Source organism: Ictidomys tridecemlineatus, chromosome 4 (genome assembly GCF_052094955.1).
Source record: "Ictidomys tridecemlineatus isolate mIctTri1 chromosome 4, mIctTri1.hap1, whole genome shotgun sequence".
NCBI classification, from domain to species: domain Eukaryota; kingdom Metazoa; phylum Chordata; class Mammalia; order Rodentia; family Sciuridae; genus Ictidomys; species Ictidomys tridecemlineatus.
The window spans coordinates 106,799,688-106,817,186 of record NC_135480.1 but is presented as its reverse complement, the minus strand read 5'-3'; the positions used below and the strand labels follow the sequence as shown (position 1 = coordinate 106,817,186).

General features: G+C 36.4%; 1 pseudogene; it reads left to right on the top strand.

Annotated features, from left to right (window-relative positions):
- The first annotated feature begins 4,847 nt into the window (after positions 1-4,847).
- On the top strand, positions 4,848-5,873 carry LOC101965936 (olfactory receptor 8D1-like; annotated as a pseudogene).
- Positions 5,874-17,499: the final 11,626 nt, after the last annotated feature.

The window sequence follows — 17,499 nt, the reverse complement described above, 5'->3', positions numbered from 1 at the left end:
TCAGGGCTTAGTACTGTGGAAAAGCATATGTGTCCAAAAAATGTACATAAGCCCAAGGTACTTTGGAAGGATATTCTAACAGGACAATGAAAGGTCCTGACCCAGTAATTGTCTGGAGTCAGGGGTCTGTTTGTGTGTTTCCACAGGGAGAACAGCAGCTGATTTGGATTTCAGAGAAATTAACTAAGGTCCTGACCCAGTGGAGTCGGGGGTCTGTTTATGTGTTTCCACAGAGAGAACAGCAGCCGATTTGGATTCCAGAAAGAGTAACTAAAGCAATTTCTACAGACCAAAAAGAAGATGATTCAGCTCAAATCCATAACAGCTGATATCCAGAACTCCAGTTTGGCTACCCTTACATCTGTGACAGAACCAGGGTGCTTTTTTCAATATCTATTTTATTATTGCCCTTTCCCACATCATGAAGTTCTATTTTGTTTTTTGAGCTGATACAGACCTAGGTTAATGTTTTGCTGATCAGTTCTATTTTTTGACTATAGAGTTTTTAAACATTGCAATGGAGATTTTACCTGTAAAAAGTTATAAGGCCTTTACTATTATGTTATGTGTTGTGTGCACACTTGTGTTTTATGTTGTATGTTTTTATGTACGTATGTCCATATATCATATATGATGAGCGCTCATGAAAAAATGGATCCAAATTTTTTTTTATTCACGTGATTTAAATGGTTTAATTTAAATTGGGTAAACAACTGTTGAGGATTGTTTTAATATGTGAACAAAAAAGGAGGTTAACAGATCTGTTTGTTTACTTTCACCTTTCCTTTTCATTATATTCAATAATTCTCTTCAAGATAATGTAAATTGTTAAGAAAATTGTTTTCTTTTAGTGCCTTCTAGAATGTTACATAATTTTTTTCTTTAGCCATTATTTCCAGAATTCCTATCTTCATCCCAGTGCCAGTGAAGACAAAGATAAAACCAATCTATAGCTTCTGCAATAGCCATCACTGAACTGCTTGCAGAACTTGCCTGGATTATGTATCACTTGTATGCATTGTGAACTCACCTGTATGCATTGTGAACTATCTGTTGGTGTGTGACTTGTGGTAGTGTTGGGGTATTTTTGCTGATGATGTCATTGGTGGTACAATTTTTCTAAAAGGAGCCGTCAATCGGCTTGGTGTATCTTCCTCCCTTCTGCTTGTCATGATTGTTCAGCTAAAATTTGGGGGCCAACAGAGGTGAGGCAAAGAACCTCACCCCCCTGCTGGTACAAAGACCTATCCACAGATGTGGCTGTATACAGGGCCGGTAGTCAGTGACTGGTAAGATCCAATTGCAAGGGTGCAAACCTAAGACAGGAGGCTGATGCCTTGAGGTCAGCTCATCCAATAACGGGTAAGAACCATATGTACTATTGGACAACCTAAGGCAGGCACAGTCCCTAAGCCACATGCTTGTTGTTTAAACAGAGAGGGGGAGATGTTAAGAGCCACAGCCAAAGGGGCCCCAGCAAACTTTCAGACTGCCAGCTGATGATTGGCTCACAACTGGCCCCAGCAACTTCTAGCTGATTGGCTCATTGGGGGACTTTTTTTGGCTCCACCCACGTGACCCAGCCAATCGGCCTCAAGAGCAGGAGGAGTGGGAGAGTTTGAGAGGCTTGTGGGAAGCCGGTGGTGGCAGTTGGGCTCTGAAGGTTTTTCCTGAGGAGCAGTTTTGTTTGGCATGTGTAGTTCTAAAAATAAACTTCTTTTCTTTTGACATGTGGCTCCTGATTGTGCCCAGCCAGACTGTGGCACAGTCCTAAAAAATATTATTCTCAAAGAACATAAAACTGCAAATAATATTCTCAAAGAACATAAAACTGCCCCTATCACAAAGCTGGCTAAATTTCAAGCAGAAATCTATAGATATTCCACATATGAACTGTTCACTTCTATGATCATGGGGATCTTATTATGGTCAAGACAATACCTTCAAATTCTCCAAATTTTGATCCAATCTATAAGGGGCCCTTCCATGTGGTTTTATCAATGTTCAGTAAAAGTGCTTGGACAAGAGAAACTGGAACCACCAGTCTCAGCTAAAAAGTTGGCATCCTGGATCAACTCACAGGGAAATTTCTCCTTCTCAAGAAACTGAGGCCAGGAATGGTGGCACATACCTGTAATCCCAAGGGCTCAGGAAACTGAGGTAGGAGGATGGCGAGTTCAAAGCCAGCCTTAGCAACAGCAAAGCATGAAGCATCTCGTTTAGACCCTCTCTCTAAAGAAATACAAAAAAAAGGGCTGGGGATGTGGCTCAGTGGTTGAATGTTCCTGAACTCAATCCCCAGTACCCTAAACTCCTGCATTCCATTAGAAGACCTAAAATTTCTCTTCCACAAAGATAGTGGTGATATGTAAATATTTCTTCATCTCATTCTTTATTATTTTAGATAAGTCCACTGAAATTAACTATTTTCTAGACTGGGCTCAACAGTATGCTACTAGGTTACAGAAAGATAATTGCTGTATATGTGTACTATTGTCTCTTTCCAGTACTTCTGGGCTGCCTTGGTGGGTATCTTCTTTACAAGGGAATAACTGGATAAAATTACAATTTTTAATTGAGGAAGAGGAGGAAGAGATATACTCTTTATGAACCACCACCAATGCAGCTGTTATATTATGACCTATAACTGAGAATTTGTCACAGCCAGGTCATGGAAAGAATTTCACTCAAGAGCAAACCAATCTTTAAATTTTTGCAGCTGTTAAAACACATTTAAGCCTAACTACTCCTCACCTTCCATTATCTATACCACAATGCCAAAGATGGTTACTCTCAGATTCGGGAAGGAAATATAAGGCTTACACCCACCACAGGGCATCTAAATCAAAAAGCCCCAATACATTGGTAACAATGTAACCATGCCTATGATAAATGGCCTAGCGCTTCTCAGAAATTAGGATGTATCCCAGTATCTCTATGTCAACACATCATGAATTTATAGGCCAATGATTGGCTTGGGACTAATTGGTTCTTGACAACTCTGGCAATGTGGCTAAAATCCTTAAAGATTTCTATTCCTAAATAGATGCTGCGGCCTCACTGGCCTTGTCATGGGAACAACTTTTTAGCTTATGGTTCTCTGGCACCTCCTGGTGGAAAAAATTCCTGGTCTCTATTGTCATCATCATAACTTATTCATATATTTGAATGTTGCTGCATTTAATTGTATCAATATCATTCCAGTATTCATGTCTTCTTGCTTTTCTTATAGGGCACCCACATCCAGGATGACTTTTTAACCTGTTTAAACTAAGCAGACTATAACCATGAACCTCTCAATCATCCCTAACATTCCTAAAAGGGAAATCCAAACTGCTTGCCCCCAATTCCTATTAACTTATTTGTTATTATGAGCATATTTACATATAACTAAGTAAAACTGGGCCAACATCTGACCTAGAAAAATATAATGTAAAGGTGAAAGAACTTATACTTGCAGCAGTAAAACCATGGAGCCTGTCTGGATCTTGGCTAGCTAGACTGGGTTGTCTGCCTGCAAAGAATAGATAAATGATATAACAGGCATGAGTTTGGTTAGAAGAGAGAAAAAAGGGAAAGGGAAATTCTCCTTTCATAGAGGAGAGGGATGGAGTGTCCCCCCTGCACTTCATTTTTTAAGGGGAAAGATAGGAAAGATTCCAGAGAGTCCCTTTCAAGTCTACCTTTTGATTTTTGACTGATAACATGGGAACTGCATGGATTTTCTCCAAGAAAGGAAGGTGTTATGATCACAGAGTTGGAAATTTCAAGGAAACTGGGTACTCCTGTTCTTGCATTAACTTTTGATCCCTTAATCAGTAAAGTGTCTTTTGAATAGCCTTCAGTAAGCTTCCTTCATGAGTGTCTTGATGTTTAGGTTGCCAGGATGTTTGGAGATTGTGATAGTTTTAATGATGAGGGAGGGTCCAGGCCACCTGATGGAGTGTGATATGTTCTTGAAACAATACTTTTTTCTTATGGGGAATTAATCATAGCTGGGGGAGAATTTAGCATGCCAAGCCCCATCTTCCCTATGTTCCTCTGTCAGATAGGACTCGCTGTGGTTTCTGGTCACCCTTCATTGTCTTTTTCCTACTCACCCATTCATTACTGGCTAGTTGCCTATCTGTGCGATGTCTAACAGGAGTGCTGAGAGAGGAGAGCCTGGCTTTATTCCTGATCTTAAAGATAAAGAGCATCATTTATTTTTATACTTGTCTTGAGGACTTCTCCACCAATGCTGAAGCCAATAAAGTATTAATGAGAGTTCCTTCATTTGAAGGCAAACCTAATGGGAACAGGAACCTGTGTATGAATGCTCCATCTTATAGTTCCTCAAGTAACCATTCTGGGAGGCTCTTTACTCATGCCTCAGGGAGTATACGTAAAATTGAACCCCCACTAACCACAGACATCTCACTGATACACTGTGAAATTGGTTTGTTCCCCTTTATAACTTCATTTTTTTTCTGTACGGGAAGAGAAATGCATTCATCAAGTCCTACCATTGGGAATTAATATCAAGTTCAGAAACAATTTTGACATTTTTTTTGTAGTTAAAAAGAAACAGAGATATTTTCTTCATAAAACAAACATTATTATCTTTTAGTATATTTATTTTAATATCTCTTAAATATGTTCTTGAATAAAAGAAGCTGATATTAATTAATAATTGCTTATAAAATGGAAAAATGGGAACAGAATACCCAAGAATTTTGATTCAAAAAGTATGCCATATATATTGTGTGTGTATATCAGAAAAAGAAACAAATAAAGAAGCTACAATAACTGATAATTTCCCAAAATCAAGTTTGGACATCAAAGCACTGATCCCTAAATCTCAAAGAATGATGAGAAGGACAAGTGCAAACAAACAAGCAAAAAGTATATCTAGACATACCATATCATACAATATTTGTCCAGTGAGAACGTCCCCCTTGTGCCACTCTACCTATAACAATAGGGAGAAGAATGAACACAGCAACTGTATCTGTCTGGAGGGGCTAACAGATATCCCAGGGCTCCAGTTCCCTCTCTTCATTCTGTTTCTATTGATCTACGTGGTCTCAGTGTTGGGAAACTTGGGCTTGGTCATTTTAATCAGGATCAGCTCTCAGCTTTACACCTCCATGTATTATATTACTTTCTCAGTAACTTGTCCTTCATAGATCTCTGCTACTCCTCGGTCATAATCCATAAAATGTTGGTGAACTTTGTGTCAGAGAAGAATTTTATGCTCTTTACTGAGTATATGGTGCATCTCTTTGTATTCTGCTTCTTTGGTATTGATGACTTCTCCAAGATGACTGCCATGGTGTATGATTGCTAGGTTGCTATCTGTAACCACTTACTCTACAGTGTCACCATGTGCCACAGAGTCTGTCTGCTACTGGTCACCAGTGTGTATTTCATGAGGGCATTTGGGGCTTTAGTTCATACCAGCAATGTATCTAATCACTTTTCTTTGTGGAACTAACATCATCCTCCATTACTTCTGTGACATCCTCCCTCTTCTAAGTATATCTTGCTCAAGAGACTACACCAAGGAGCCTCTGATGATGGTTTTGGTTGCATTTAATGTATTTGCATGTGCTCTAGCCATCTTTATCTCTTATGCCTTCATCCTTTCCAACATCCTGCGTATATGCTCAGCTGAGGGAAGTTCCAAAGCCTTCAGTACCAGCAACACCCATCTTGAAGCTGTTGGGATCTTCTGTGGCTCCATTATCTTCATGTATTTTAAACTAACTACCAGTGACACAACTCAGAAGAAGGTGGTCTCTGTGTTCTATACCACAGTGATTCCCATGCTTAACCCCCTCATTTATAGTCTTAGGAACAAGGATGTCAAGGAAGCATTTAACAAATTTTGAATGGTGGATGATCTCCAGATCTGTGTATAAAATAATGTATTTTTATAAGACAATTTTGAACATAGATTTTATCTTAATTTTTGCTTGTTTATAAGAATAACCTATTTCAATATTAAACCAAAATATCTAAATAGTTTTTGATGATCCTCATTTTCCCTTTTATTGTCCCTACTTCCAACTCCCAGTGATTTTTCACTCTCCCTATTCTTTCTCTTACCCATTGTATATATTTATATAACTAATGTAATATAGTATAGTATAGTAATCTGAATCTAATATTCATGGGAAAAAGGACAAATCAAACCTTAAAGGTAACCTGTAAAAGAGCTAATTTATGTTTTTTAAATCTGAATATCATAAAAGAAGGCAGTTGAGAAACAATTCTAAATTTATATATACTAAAGGAAAGTGAAAACTGTTATGTTAGATCTAAGGTAAAAGTAAAACAGAAAGAACTAATAACACATATCATTAGAGCAACTGATGACATTTGAATGTGAATTATACATTCAATAGAATTGCACCAGTGTTGAAATTTCCTAGTGATGTAATTATATAGTGGTTACCCAGGAGAATGTCTTCATTTTTAGAGGATATGTGCTAAAGTATATTAAGGAAACTTCATGATTTGTAATTATCTCTTAAATGATAAAAAATATGTGTACATGAGGATATCTGTGGTGTGTGTGTGTGTGTGTGTGTGTGTGTGTGTGTGTGTGTGTGTACCTATGTGGGTGAGCATGCAGTGTACTGTGGGGAAAGAACACTGAAGTAACCATGGAAAAAAATCACCAGTAAATCCAGGGTAAGAATATACTTATTGTTCTGTTCTTGCAACTTTTCTCTAGGCTATACATTTTTTCAAAATAAGAAAGAGAAGAGAGATCCACCCAAACCAGCCTGCTTGGGATGCAGGCTCACTGTAGGTCTGGGTCCACCTCTCCACCAGCAAGCACCCACCCAAGCCCAGCCTCTGGCACAGGACTGCCCCTTCCAACCAGTAGACTTCTGTCAGAGGTCAAGCCCAGTGGCCCAGATCCACCCACACCAGCCTGCAAGAGATTCAGGCTTCCTCCACCAGCAGACACTCCCTGGAGCCCAGCCTCCAGCACAGAACCGCCTCTTCCAACCAGCAGACTAGATCCACCCATTCTGACTTTCCCAGGACCCAGATGCAGGGTAGATTTGAGTTCACTCCCCACCCCACACCTGGAGACTAAGCCTAACCCACTTCCATCTTGGGACACTGCAGTCACCACCATAGTCTTCCCTACACAGTAGCACCTCACTTTTTGACAGCAGAAAGGGCCAATAAGCAGCTGTATTTCATAGCAAATAGAGTGTTAGGCCCACCCTTTCAGCCCCATCTCTGTAAGACATTGCTTCCATCTTGGGGCACCTCAACTTTTATCTCAAGTAACCTCGGCTATCGCTGCCACCACTTTTAGATGCAATAACATACATTGAGGGATACCAGCAGGGTCTGGAAGTCCAACATCAAGGTGAGGTGCAGACAGTCCTCATGGGTACTATAAGAATATAGGGTAGAAAATGTGATATCTCAGATTCATGCTGCAAGAAAGGAAGACCCGTAGACAACATGAAAAAACAAGAAAGGAAAGTGCCCCAAACAAACCAGAATACTATAATAACAGAACCCATGTATAGCAAAGTTGATAAAATGTCAGAGAATGAGTTCAGAAGGTTCATAATCAAAATGATCTGAATTATTTTCATAAAGAATGATCTAAATGAGCAAATAAAGGCAAAAATTAATCACCCCAATGAAGAAATAAGAGAGCAAATACAGGTATCAAAAGATTACTTCAAGAAAAAGAGACTCTGAAAAAAAAAACAGTCAGAAATCCTTGAAACGAAGGATATAATAAACCAAATTAAAAAAACTCAATAGAAAGCATAATCAATAAACTAGATCACTTGGAAGAAAGAACGTCAGATAATGAAGACAAAATATACAATCTGGAAAATAAAGTTGATCACACAGTGAAAAAAGTTAGAAAGCATGAACAAAACATCTAAGAATTATGAGACAGCATATAAAGACCAAATCTAAGAGTTATTGAGATAGATAAAGGCACAAACTTTCAAACCAAAAGAGTGCACACTCTCTTCAATGAGATAATATTAAAAATTTTCCCAAGCATGAAGAATGAATTGGAAAACTAAATACAAGAGGTTTATAGGGCAGCAAATGTACAAAACTAGAACAGATCCACACCAAGGCACATTATAATGAAAATGCCTAGCATACAGAATAAGGATAAAATCTTAAAAGCTGCAAGAGAGAGGAATAAGATCACATATAGGGGGAGATCAATTCATATCTCAGCAAATTTTCAACCCAGACCTCAAAGCCAGGTGATCATGGAACAACATATACCAAGCTCTGAAAGAAAATGAATGCCAACATAGAATTTTATATCCAGCAAAAATAAGCTTTAGATTTGATGATGAAATAAAACCTTCTATGATAAACAAAAGTTTAAAGAATTTACAACTAGAAAGCCTGCACTACAGAACATCCTCAGCAAAATATTCCATGAAAACAAAATAAAAAACAATCATGAAAATCAGCAGCAGGAGGAATTACAATAAAGGAAAATCTAATCAGAGGAGAAACCAAGTCATGTTCAATATTAAAAATAAACAAAAATGGCTGGAAATACATATCATGTCTCAATAATAACCCTGAATGTAAATGGCCTAAACTCACCAATCAAAAGACATAGATTAGCAGATTAGATTTTTTAAAAAAGACCCAACAATATACTGCCTCCAAGAGACTCATTTCATAGGAAAAGACATCCACAGACTGAAGGCAAAGGGTTGGGAAAAACCATACCACTCACATGGACTGTGGAAGCAAGCAGGGGTTTCCATCCTCATATCAAATAAAGTAAATCAAGCTAAAGTCAATCAAAAAGGGTAAAAAAGGACACTACATACTGCTCAAGGGAACCATACACCAACAAGACATAACAATTATAAATATATATGCCCCCCAAAATGGAGTGTCTATTTTTATTGAACAAACTCTTCTCAAGTTCAAGAGTCAAATAGATCACAACTCAATAATTTTGGGTGACTTTAACACACCTCTTTCATGAATGGATAGATCTTCCAAACAAAAGCTGAAAAAGAAACTGTAGAACTCAATAACACAATCAGTAACTTAGACTTAACTGAAATATATACAATATTTCATCCTTCAACAAGCAAATACACTTTTTTCTCAGCAGCACATGAATTCTTCTCTAAAATAGACCATATATTATGCCACAAAGCAAATCTTAACAAATACAAAAATGTAGAGATACTACTCTGCATTCTATCAGATCATAATGGAATGAAATTAGAAATCAATGATAAAATAAGAAATAAAAACTACTCCAACACCTGGAGTCTAACATGCCACTGAATGAACAATGGGTTACAGAAGACATCAAGGAGGAGGTTAAAAAAATTTTAGAGGTAAATGAGAACACAGATACAACATATCAAAATTTGGGACACTATGAAAACAGTTCTAAAAGGAAAGTTCATTGCATGGAGTTTATTCCTCAAAAGAAGAAAAAGTCAACAAATAAATGACTTAACATTACATCTCAAAGCCCCAGAAAAGAAGAACAAATCTACACCAAAAGCAGCAGAAGACAGGAAATAATTTAAATCAGAGCTGAAATCAATAAAATTGAAACCAAAGAAAAAATTGATAGACAAAAAGTTGGTTCTTTGTAAAAGTAAATAAAATTGACAGAGCCTTAGCCATGCTAATGAAGAGAAGGAGAGAGAAGATTCAAATTACTAACATACATAATGCAAAAGAAAATATCACTACAGACACTACAGAAATAAACAAGATAACTAGAAATTATTTTGAAAAGTTATACTCCAATAAAACACATTGAAGGCATTGACAAATTTCTTAAGTCATACAATTTTACCAGATTGAATCAGGAAGATATACACAATTTAAACACATCAATTTCAAGTGACAAAATAGAAGATGCCATCAGAAGTCTACTAACCAAGAAAAGTCCAGGACCACATAGATACACAGCACAGTTTTACAAGACCTTTAAAGAAGAACTAATACCAATACTCATCACTTTATTTCAGGAAATAGAAAAAGAGGCAACTTCCAAACTCATTCTATGAGGCCAATATCACCCTGATCCCAAAACCAGGCAAATACACACCAAAAAAGAAAAATTCAGACCAATATCTCTAATGAACATAGATGTAAAACTTCTCAATAAAATTCTGGCAAATTGAATACAAAAACATTTCAAAAAGATTGTGCACCATGATCAAGTGGGATTAATCCCAGGGATACAAGGTTGATTCAACATACAGAAATCAACAAATGTAATTCATCACATCAATAGACTTAAAGATAAGAATCATATGATCATCTCAATAGGTGTAGAAAAAGCATTTGACAAAATACAACGCCCCTTTATGTTCAATACACTAGAAAAATTAGGGATAACAGAAACATATCTCAACATCATAAAGACTATCTATGCTAAACCCCAGGCCAACATCATTCTAAATGGAGAAAAATTGAAAGCATTCCCTCTAAAAACTGGAACAAGACACAGATTCCCTCTTTCACCACTTCTACTTAACATATTTCTTGAAACACTGGCCAGAGCAAGTAGACAGATGAAAGAAATTAAATGGATGTACATAGGAAAAGAAGAATGCAAATTGGCACTATTTGCTCATGATATGATTCTATACCTAGAAGACCCTAAAAGTTCCACCAAAAAACTTCTAGAACTAGTAAAATAATTCAGCAACTATATATAAAATCAATAGCCATTAATCAAATGCATTTCTGTATATCAATGACAAATCCTCAGAAATGGAAATGAGGAAAACTAACCCATTTACAATAGACTCAAAAAAAAAAGTACTTGGGAATCAACTTAATGAAAGAGGTAAAAGATCTATATAATGAAAATTACAGAATCCTAAAGAAAGAAATCACAGAAGATGGGAAGATGGAAAGATCTACCTTGCTCTTGGATAGGAAGATTTAATATTATCAAAATTACCATACTTCCAAAGCACTATACAGATTTAATGCAATTCCAATTAAAATCCCAATGATATTTCTCATAGAATAGAAAAAGCAATCATGAAATATGCTGAGGGCCATTGCCAAGTGGGAATGACGCATCGAAATTTCCTTGCCAGCGTACCCTATGTTGCTTAGAGGAAGGACTCCTGGAAATGGACATTTGAAGTGACATTGCATGTATGTTTGAGAAAGGTGACCCTGCTCAAGGACCAGGGTGGATCCGGGTTTAAAGAGGATCCTACTGGATTAGGGCGGATCAGGTTTTAGGGAGTATCCTGCTCCTTGGGTTTAGGGCGTTCCTGGTTTAAGGTTATTCCTGCTGGGAATAGGGCGTATCCTGCTGCCTGAGTTCCCGTTGAGTTCTCGTGGAATTCAGAAAGTATTTGGGATTCAAAGCCTGGTGGAGTACGGGAATTTTAGAGAAGAACGTGAATTTCCCCAGAACGTGTTTATAGAGGGCCGGTGTGAGTTCGGGAATAAAGAATTGCTGTTTGAATCTACAAAGCTGTGAGTGGCTCGTGATTTTGTGCCCAGCCAGACTGTGGCAGAAATACATCTGGAAAAATAAGAAATACAGAATAACTAAAGCAATCCTGTCGCGACCCCCCTTGCCCACAAGGAAGACGCGACTCAGGAATCTTCTTTCAGCAGTTTATTCAGGCCCTTGATATTCTTCTAATAATTCTTCTACTACTCCCTCGGATGCCCCTCCCAGCCTTAATAAAGCACCGCGAACCCCAATGCAAAGCTGCCACGTGTACCCTTCTCACAGGGTGCTAGAAAATGACACGCCAACTTTCTCTGATAAGGAGCTGGGAACACGCCAACTCTCTTTGATATGGAGTTGTCCTTCACAGACCACAACGGAGCCAGCGCCATCATGTAATGGCGACCACAGTCCGCAGGAACGGCTCACCACACAATCCTTAACAGGAAGAGTCTGGTATAGACCTTAAACTATACTACAGAGCAATAGTAACAAAACAGCATGGTATTGGCATCAAAACAGACTGGTAGACCAAAGGTACAGAATAGAGGATGCAGTGATGAACCCACAAAAATATAATTATCTTATATAAGACAACAATGTCATGAACATGCATTGGAGAAAAGATAGCCTATTTAACAAATGATGCTGGGAAAACTGGAAATCCATATGCAAGTAAATGAAACTAAACCCCTATCTTTCACCATGCACAAAACTCAACTCAAAATGGATCAAGGACCTAGGAATAAAATCAGAGACCCTGCATCTATTAGAAGAAAAAGTAGACCCTAATAACATCACATGTGATTAGGTTCCAACTTCCTTTATAAGACTCCTGTGGTGCAAGAATTAAAATCAAGAATCAATAAATGGAATGGACTCAAACTAAAAAGTTTCTTCTCAGCAAAAGAAACAACCAGTGAGGTGAATAGAGAGCCTACATCATGGGATCAAATATTTACCCCTCACACATCAGATAGACCACTAATCTCTAGAGCATAAAAAGAACTCAAAAAGCTAAGCACCAAAAATACAAATAACCCAATCAATAAATGGGCCAAGGACTTGAACAGACACTACTCAGCAGATGATATACAATCAATCAACAAATATATGAAAAAGTGTTCATCATCTCTCACAGTTAGAGAAATGCAAATCAAAACTACTGTAGGATTTCATCTCACTCCAGTCAGAATGGCAGCTATTATGAAGACAAACAACAATAAGTGTTTGGGAGAATGTGGGTGAAAAGGTACACTCATACATTGCTGGTGGGACGGCGCATTGTTGCAGCCAATATGTAGATTTCTTAGAAAATTGGGAATGGAACTATCATTTGACCCAACTATTCCTCTCCTTGGTCTAAACCCAAAGGACATAAAAACAGCATAGTACAGGGACACAGTCCCATCAATGTTTATAGCAGCACATTCACAATAGTTAAACTGTGGAACCAACCTAGATGCTCTTCAGTAGATGAACAGATTAAAACATATGGCATATATACACAATGGAATATTACTTAGCAATAAAAGGCAATAAAATCATGACATTTGCAGGTAAATGCATGAAGTTAGAGAAATAACGCTAAGTGAAGTTAGCCAACCTCAAAAATCCAAAAGCCAAATGTTTTTTCTCATATAAGGAAGCTGATTCATAGTGGGGTAGGGAGAAGGAGTATGGGAGGAATAGATAAAATCTAAATAGGGCAGAGGTGTGGGACGGGAAGGGAGGGGATATGGGGTTAGAAATGATGGTGGAATGTGATGGACATATTATCCAAATTTCATGTATGAAGACACAAATTGGTGTGAATATATTTTGTATATGACCAGAAATATGAAAAATTGTGCTGTATATGTGTAATAAGAATTGTAATGCATTCTGCTTCCATATGTAAATAAATAAATAAATTTTTTTAAAAAGAAGAGAAAATAATCACCCAGTGTGCTCTTCAGCTAATGAAGAATATGACTGGAAGCAGGGAGGACAATTAGGAAGTCATTCCAGGAATCAGGTGAAAGACAAAAGTTACATGGACCAGGATGGATACAGCAAAGGCAGTGAGAAGAGGCAGAATTCCAGATACATCTTGAGGATCAAGTATTCATATCTATGGATAGCTTGGATATGAATTGGAAGAGAAGGAAATTTTCTCCAAAGCTTTTCACGTTAGCCATTGGATAGACAGGGTTGCAATAGCCAAAGCTATGGAAAATCATGAGAGGAGTCCATTTGGGTGAGGATACATTCAATCCATGTTGATAATCATGATTTCTTTACAATAAAATACCCTCTCAAGAATAAGAATCTATATTTTGTTTGTATATGGACACATATTATTGAAAAAAAATTGTGCAAGAAATAAAGCAAATTGATTCTTTATTTCAGGAAGAAAATCAAAGATCAGTTAAAAAAAAAAAACAAGTGGATCCTGACTAAGGTTGGCCCCAATTACACTTACACTCACACATTCACACATTTCTAAGGGAAATATATTACCTAAGCAGCTTTCACATCAACATAGAGTTCTTCTGCAGTTATACTAAGACCAAAACTAAGCTGCAAACAAGAAGTCAGGGCAGTGTTGAAAACAGCAAGGAGAGTTGAAGTTGAAATATTATCACTGTCCCTCTAGTATGTTGGCTCTTCGCTCTGAAAGGATTCAGAAGAAAACCATTATACTGAGATTTAGGAAATATGGACAAATAATCTGCAAAACAACACTAACCAATTGGATAATTTTATGTGCTCTCTGGGATGCAGTTTCTTTAAGTTCTATAAATTGTGTTCTTCCAGATTCCTAGGAACAAAATGGATATGGTCTTGTAGCATATGAATTCATAGAAACCTAAGCATCACCTTCATGACACTCATTGTAATTAAAACTTAACACTGAATTCTGAGAATATCTGGGTAATATATGACCATATCTAAAATGTAAAATCTGTGAAAACAGTGGCCATGTCTGTCTTGTACATCTTTCTTTACAATTCCTAAAACAATAAATGATGCATAGTTGCTCAAATCATATTTATTGGATGAATAAATAAATGAGAATTTCAAGGAAAAATAAAATAGAGAAGATGTGTAGAGCCAAACTCCTAGATATATTTATCTTCTCTGGGAAGATATTATTCTGGTTCTCATGCCATCGAATATTTAATGTAGCATTAAAAAATAGGTCTCATGGAATTTAAAACAGTCAAAATGTGTGTGCATAGGGGAGGGGATCAGCTGAATACTGAATATGAAATGACCCTTATTTCTCTTCTAATTCACTTACTTTTCTCATTTAAATGTCTTTGAAGTTGTCATACATTATTTTCATAAAAAAGCGATTATAAGAAGCCTTTTAAATGAGAAACATGATCATGAAAAAATAAAGTGCTATAAAGCAGTCATCTATTCCCTGAGCAGAATACCAGGAAATTAAACAACAGAGAATAAGATGGCTTCTCTCCACTTCACTGATTTTAATTGTAATTTGCTTAGGAAGTGATAATGGTTGTTGCTGTATTTTCTTTTGTTTTTCAGATTGATAAGCCCAAGAAATCAGTCATGTTGTACACAAATTCTGTATTAGCTCCCAAAATTTTACCCTACTGAATATTAAGTGAATCATTAAGATAAAGATCTCATGGAGGGGCTGCGGTTGTGACCGGTGGTAGAGCACTTGTCTAGCATGTGTGAGGCACTGGGTTTGATTCTCAGCACTACATATAAATAAATTAATTAAAGGTCCATTAATAACTAAAAATATATTTTTAAAAATCTCATGGAATGAAAACAATCTAAATAAGTTGAAGAAGAGAATCCCTAGTGCTGAAATGTCCCTTAGTGTCCTGGATGAATAAATGAAAGAAACATCCAAAACACGGAGGGGGAATAAAGAGAGAGGTATAATTTCAAGAAAATTTTGGTTTTCAGAGCAAAGAATACAGAGATATTACATAGCACTTCCTACCTCCTCCAACAACCAGTGTAGTTTCCCCTTTTAGTAATATTTTTCATGGTATTTTCCTTTAAACTGATGAGTGAATATGGTTACATTACTACTAACTAAAGCTGATCATTTACATTAGGGTTCACTCTTTATGTTCTACATTCCACAAGTTTTGACAAGTCTACAATTGCATGTATCTGCCATTACAATACCACACAAATTTGCCTCATTGCCTCATTGCCTGTGCTAATCTATCCATCTCTATTCCTTCCACCCAAGTTGTTGGCAACCACTAATCTTTTTTCTGTCTTCATAGTTTAACTTTTTTCCAAAATGACCCATAGTTAAAATTAAAATACATGTATGCTTTTCCTCAGTTACTTTTTTTTCCACTTAGAAATGTGCTCTTAAGCTTCTTCCATGTCTTATTGTGGTTTGGTAGCTCATGTCTAAAAATCAACTAATAATATCCCATTGTCTGGACTCACTGCACATTGTTTATTGATTCACTTTTCTTTTAACTTCAACTATTGATAATAATGAATAAAGCCTCTACACACATGCATTTTCTGTGTAAACACTTATTTTCAATTCATCATAGTAAATAGCAAGGTGCTTGATTGTTCAGTCACATGGTAAGAGTATGTTTAGTTTTGTAAAAACCTGATAAGCTGCACCTTTGTGCATTCCCACCAGTAATGAATGAGCAATCCTGTTGTTTCACAACTTCAACAGTGTTTGGTGTTGTCAGTATTTTGAATTTCAGATATTTTAATTTGCTTTGATTTATAATTTTTAATAACTAAAAATATTTTTAAATTGAATCATGATGTATTATGCCAAGAAGCAGATGTTGTTGTAAGTATTAAGCACTATACAGATTCAATGCAATCCCAACCAAAATCCCAATGGCATTTCTTACAGAAATAGAAAAATCAGTTATGAAATTCGCCTGGAATAATAAGAGACCCAGAATAGCCAAAGCAATCCTTAGCAAGAAGAGTGAAACTGGTAGCATTACTATTCCAGATCTAAAACTTTACTGCAAAGCAACAGTAACAAAAATAGCATGGTATTGACACCAAAATAGACCTGTAGACCAATGGTACAGAATGAGGACACAGAAACTAACCCACATAATTTCAGTTATCTTCTACTAGACAAAGGCACCAAAAACGTACATTGGAGTAAAGAGAGTCTCTTCAACAAATGGTGCTAGGAAAACTGGAAATCCACACGTAGCAAAATGAAATGAAACCTGTATCTCTCACAATGCACAAAACTCAACTCAAAGTGGATCAAGAACCTGGAAATTAAACCAGAGTCAACATACCTTATATACCAACAGAATTATGAAAAATTGTGGTATATATGTGTATTTAGAAGTGTAATGCAAAAAAGTACATGTATAGTGGCATAAATTGACATGAACATACTTTATATACAGAAATACAAAAAATTGTGCTCTATATGTGTAATAAGGATTGTAATGTCTTCCACTGTTGGAGTGTATTTTTAAAAAAAAATTTTTAAATGTTGGGAAAAAAAGAATTAAGATCTTACTTAACCATCACTGATGTTTTTTTACAGGCTTAAAAATTAACCTTAGTTCGAATACAATTTTATTCTGAAAAAAAAATTAAAACCAGAGTCTAATAGAAGAAGTAGGCCCTAATCTCCATCATGTTGGATTAGGCCCCAACTTTCTTAAAACAACTCCTACAGGCAAAGAATTAAAATCAAGAATCAATAAATGAGATGGATTCAAACTAAAAAGCTTCCTCTCAGCAAAAGATATAATCAGTGAGGTGAATAGAGAGCCTACAGAATGACTTACAATTTTATGATAACTTACTTAAATATTTTTTCATAAGATTACTTGCCAGCCCTTTATCTTCTTTTTGGTAAAATGTTCATTCAGACGTTTTTTCCTATTTTTAAATTAAAGTATTTGTTGATTTTTTAATAGTTCTATGTAAATTTAGTATATTGACACTTTATTAGATATGCATTTTGCAGACTTTTCCTCCAGTCTGAAGCTTACCTTTTTCTTCTTTTAAATAATGCCTTTTGGTAATGCATT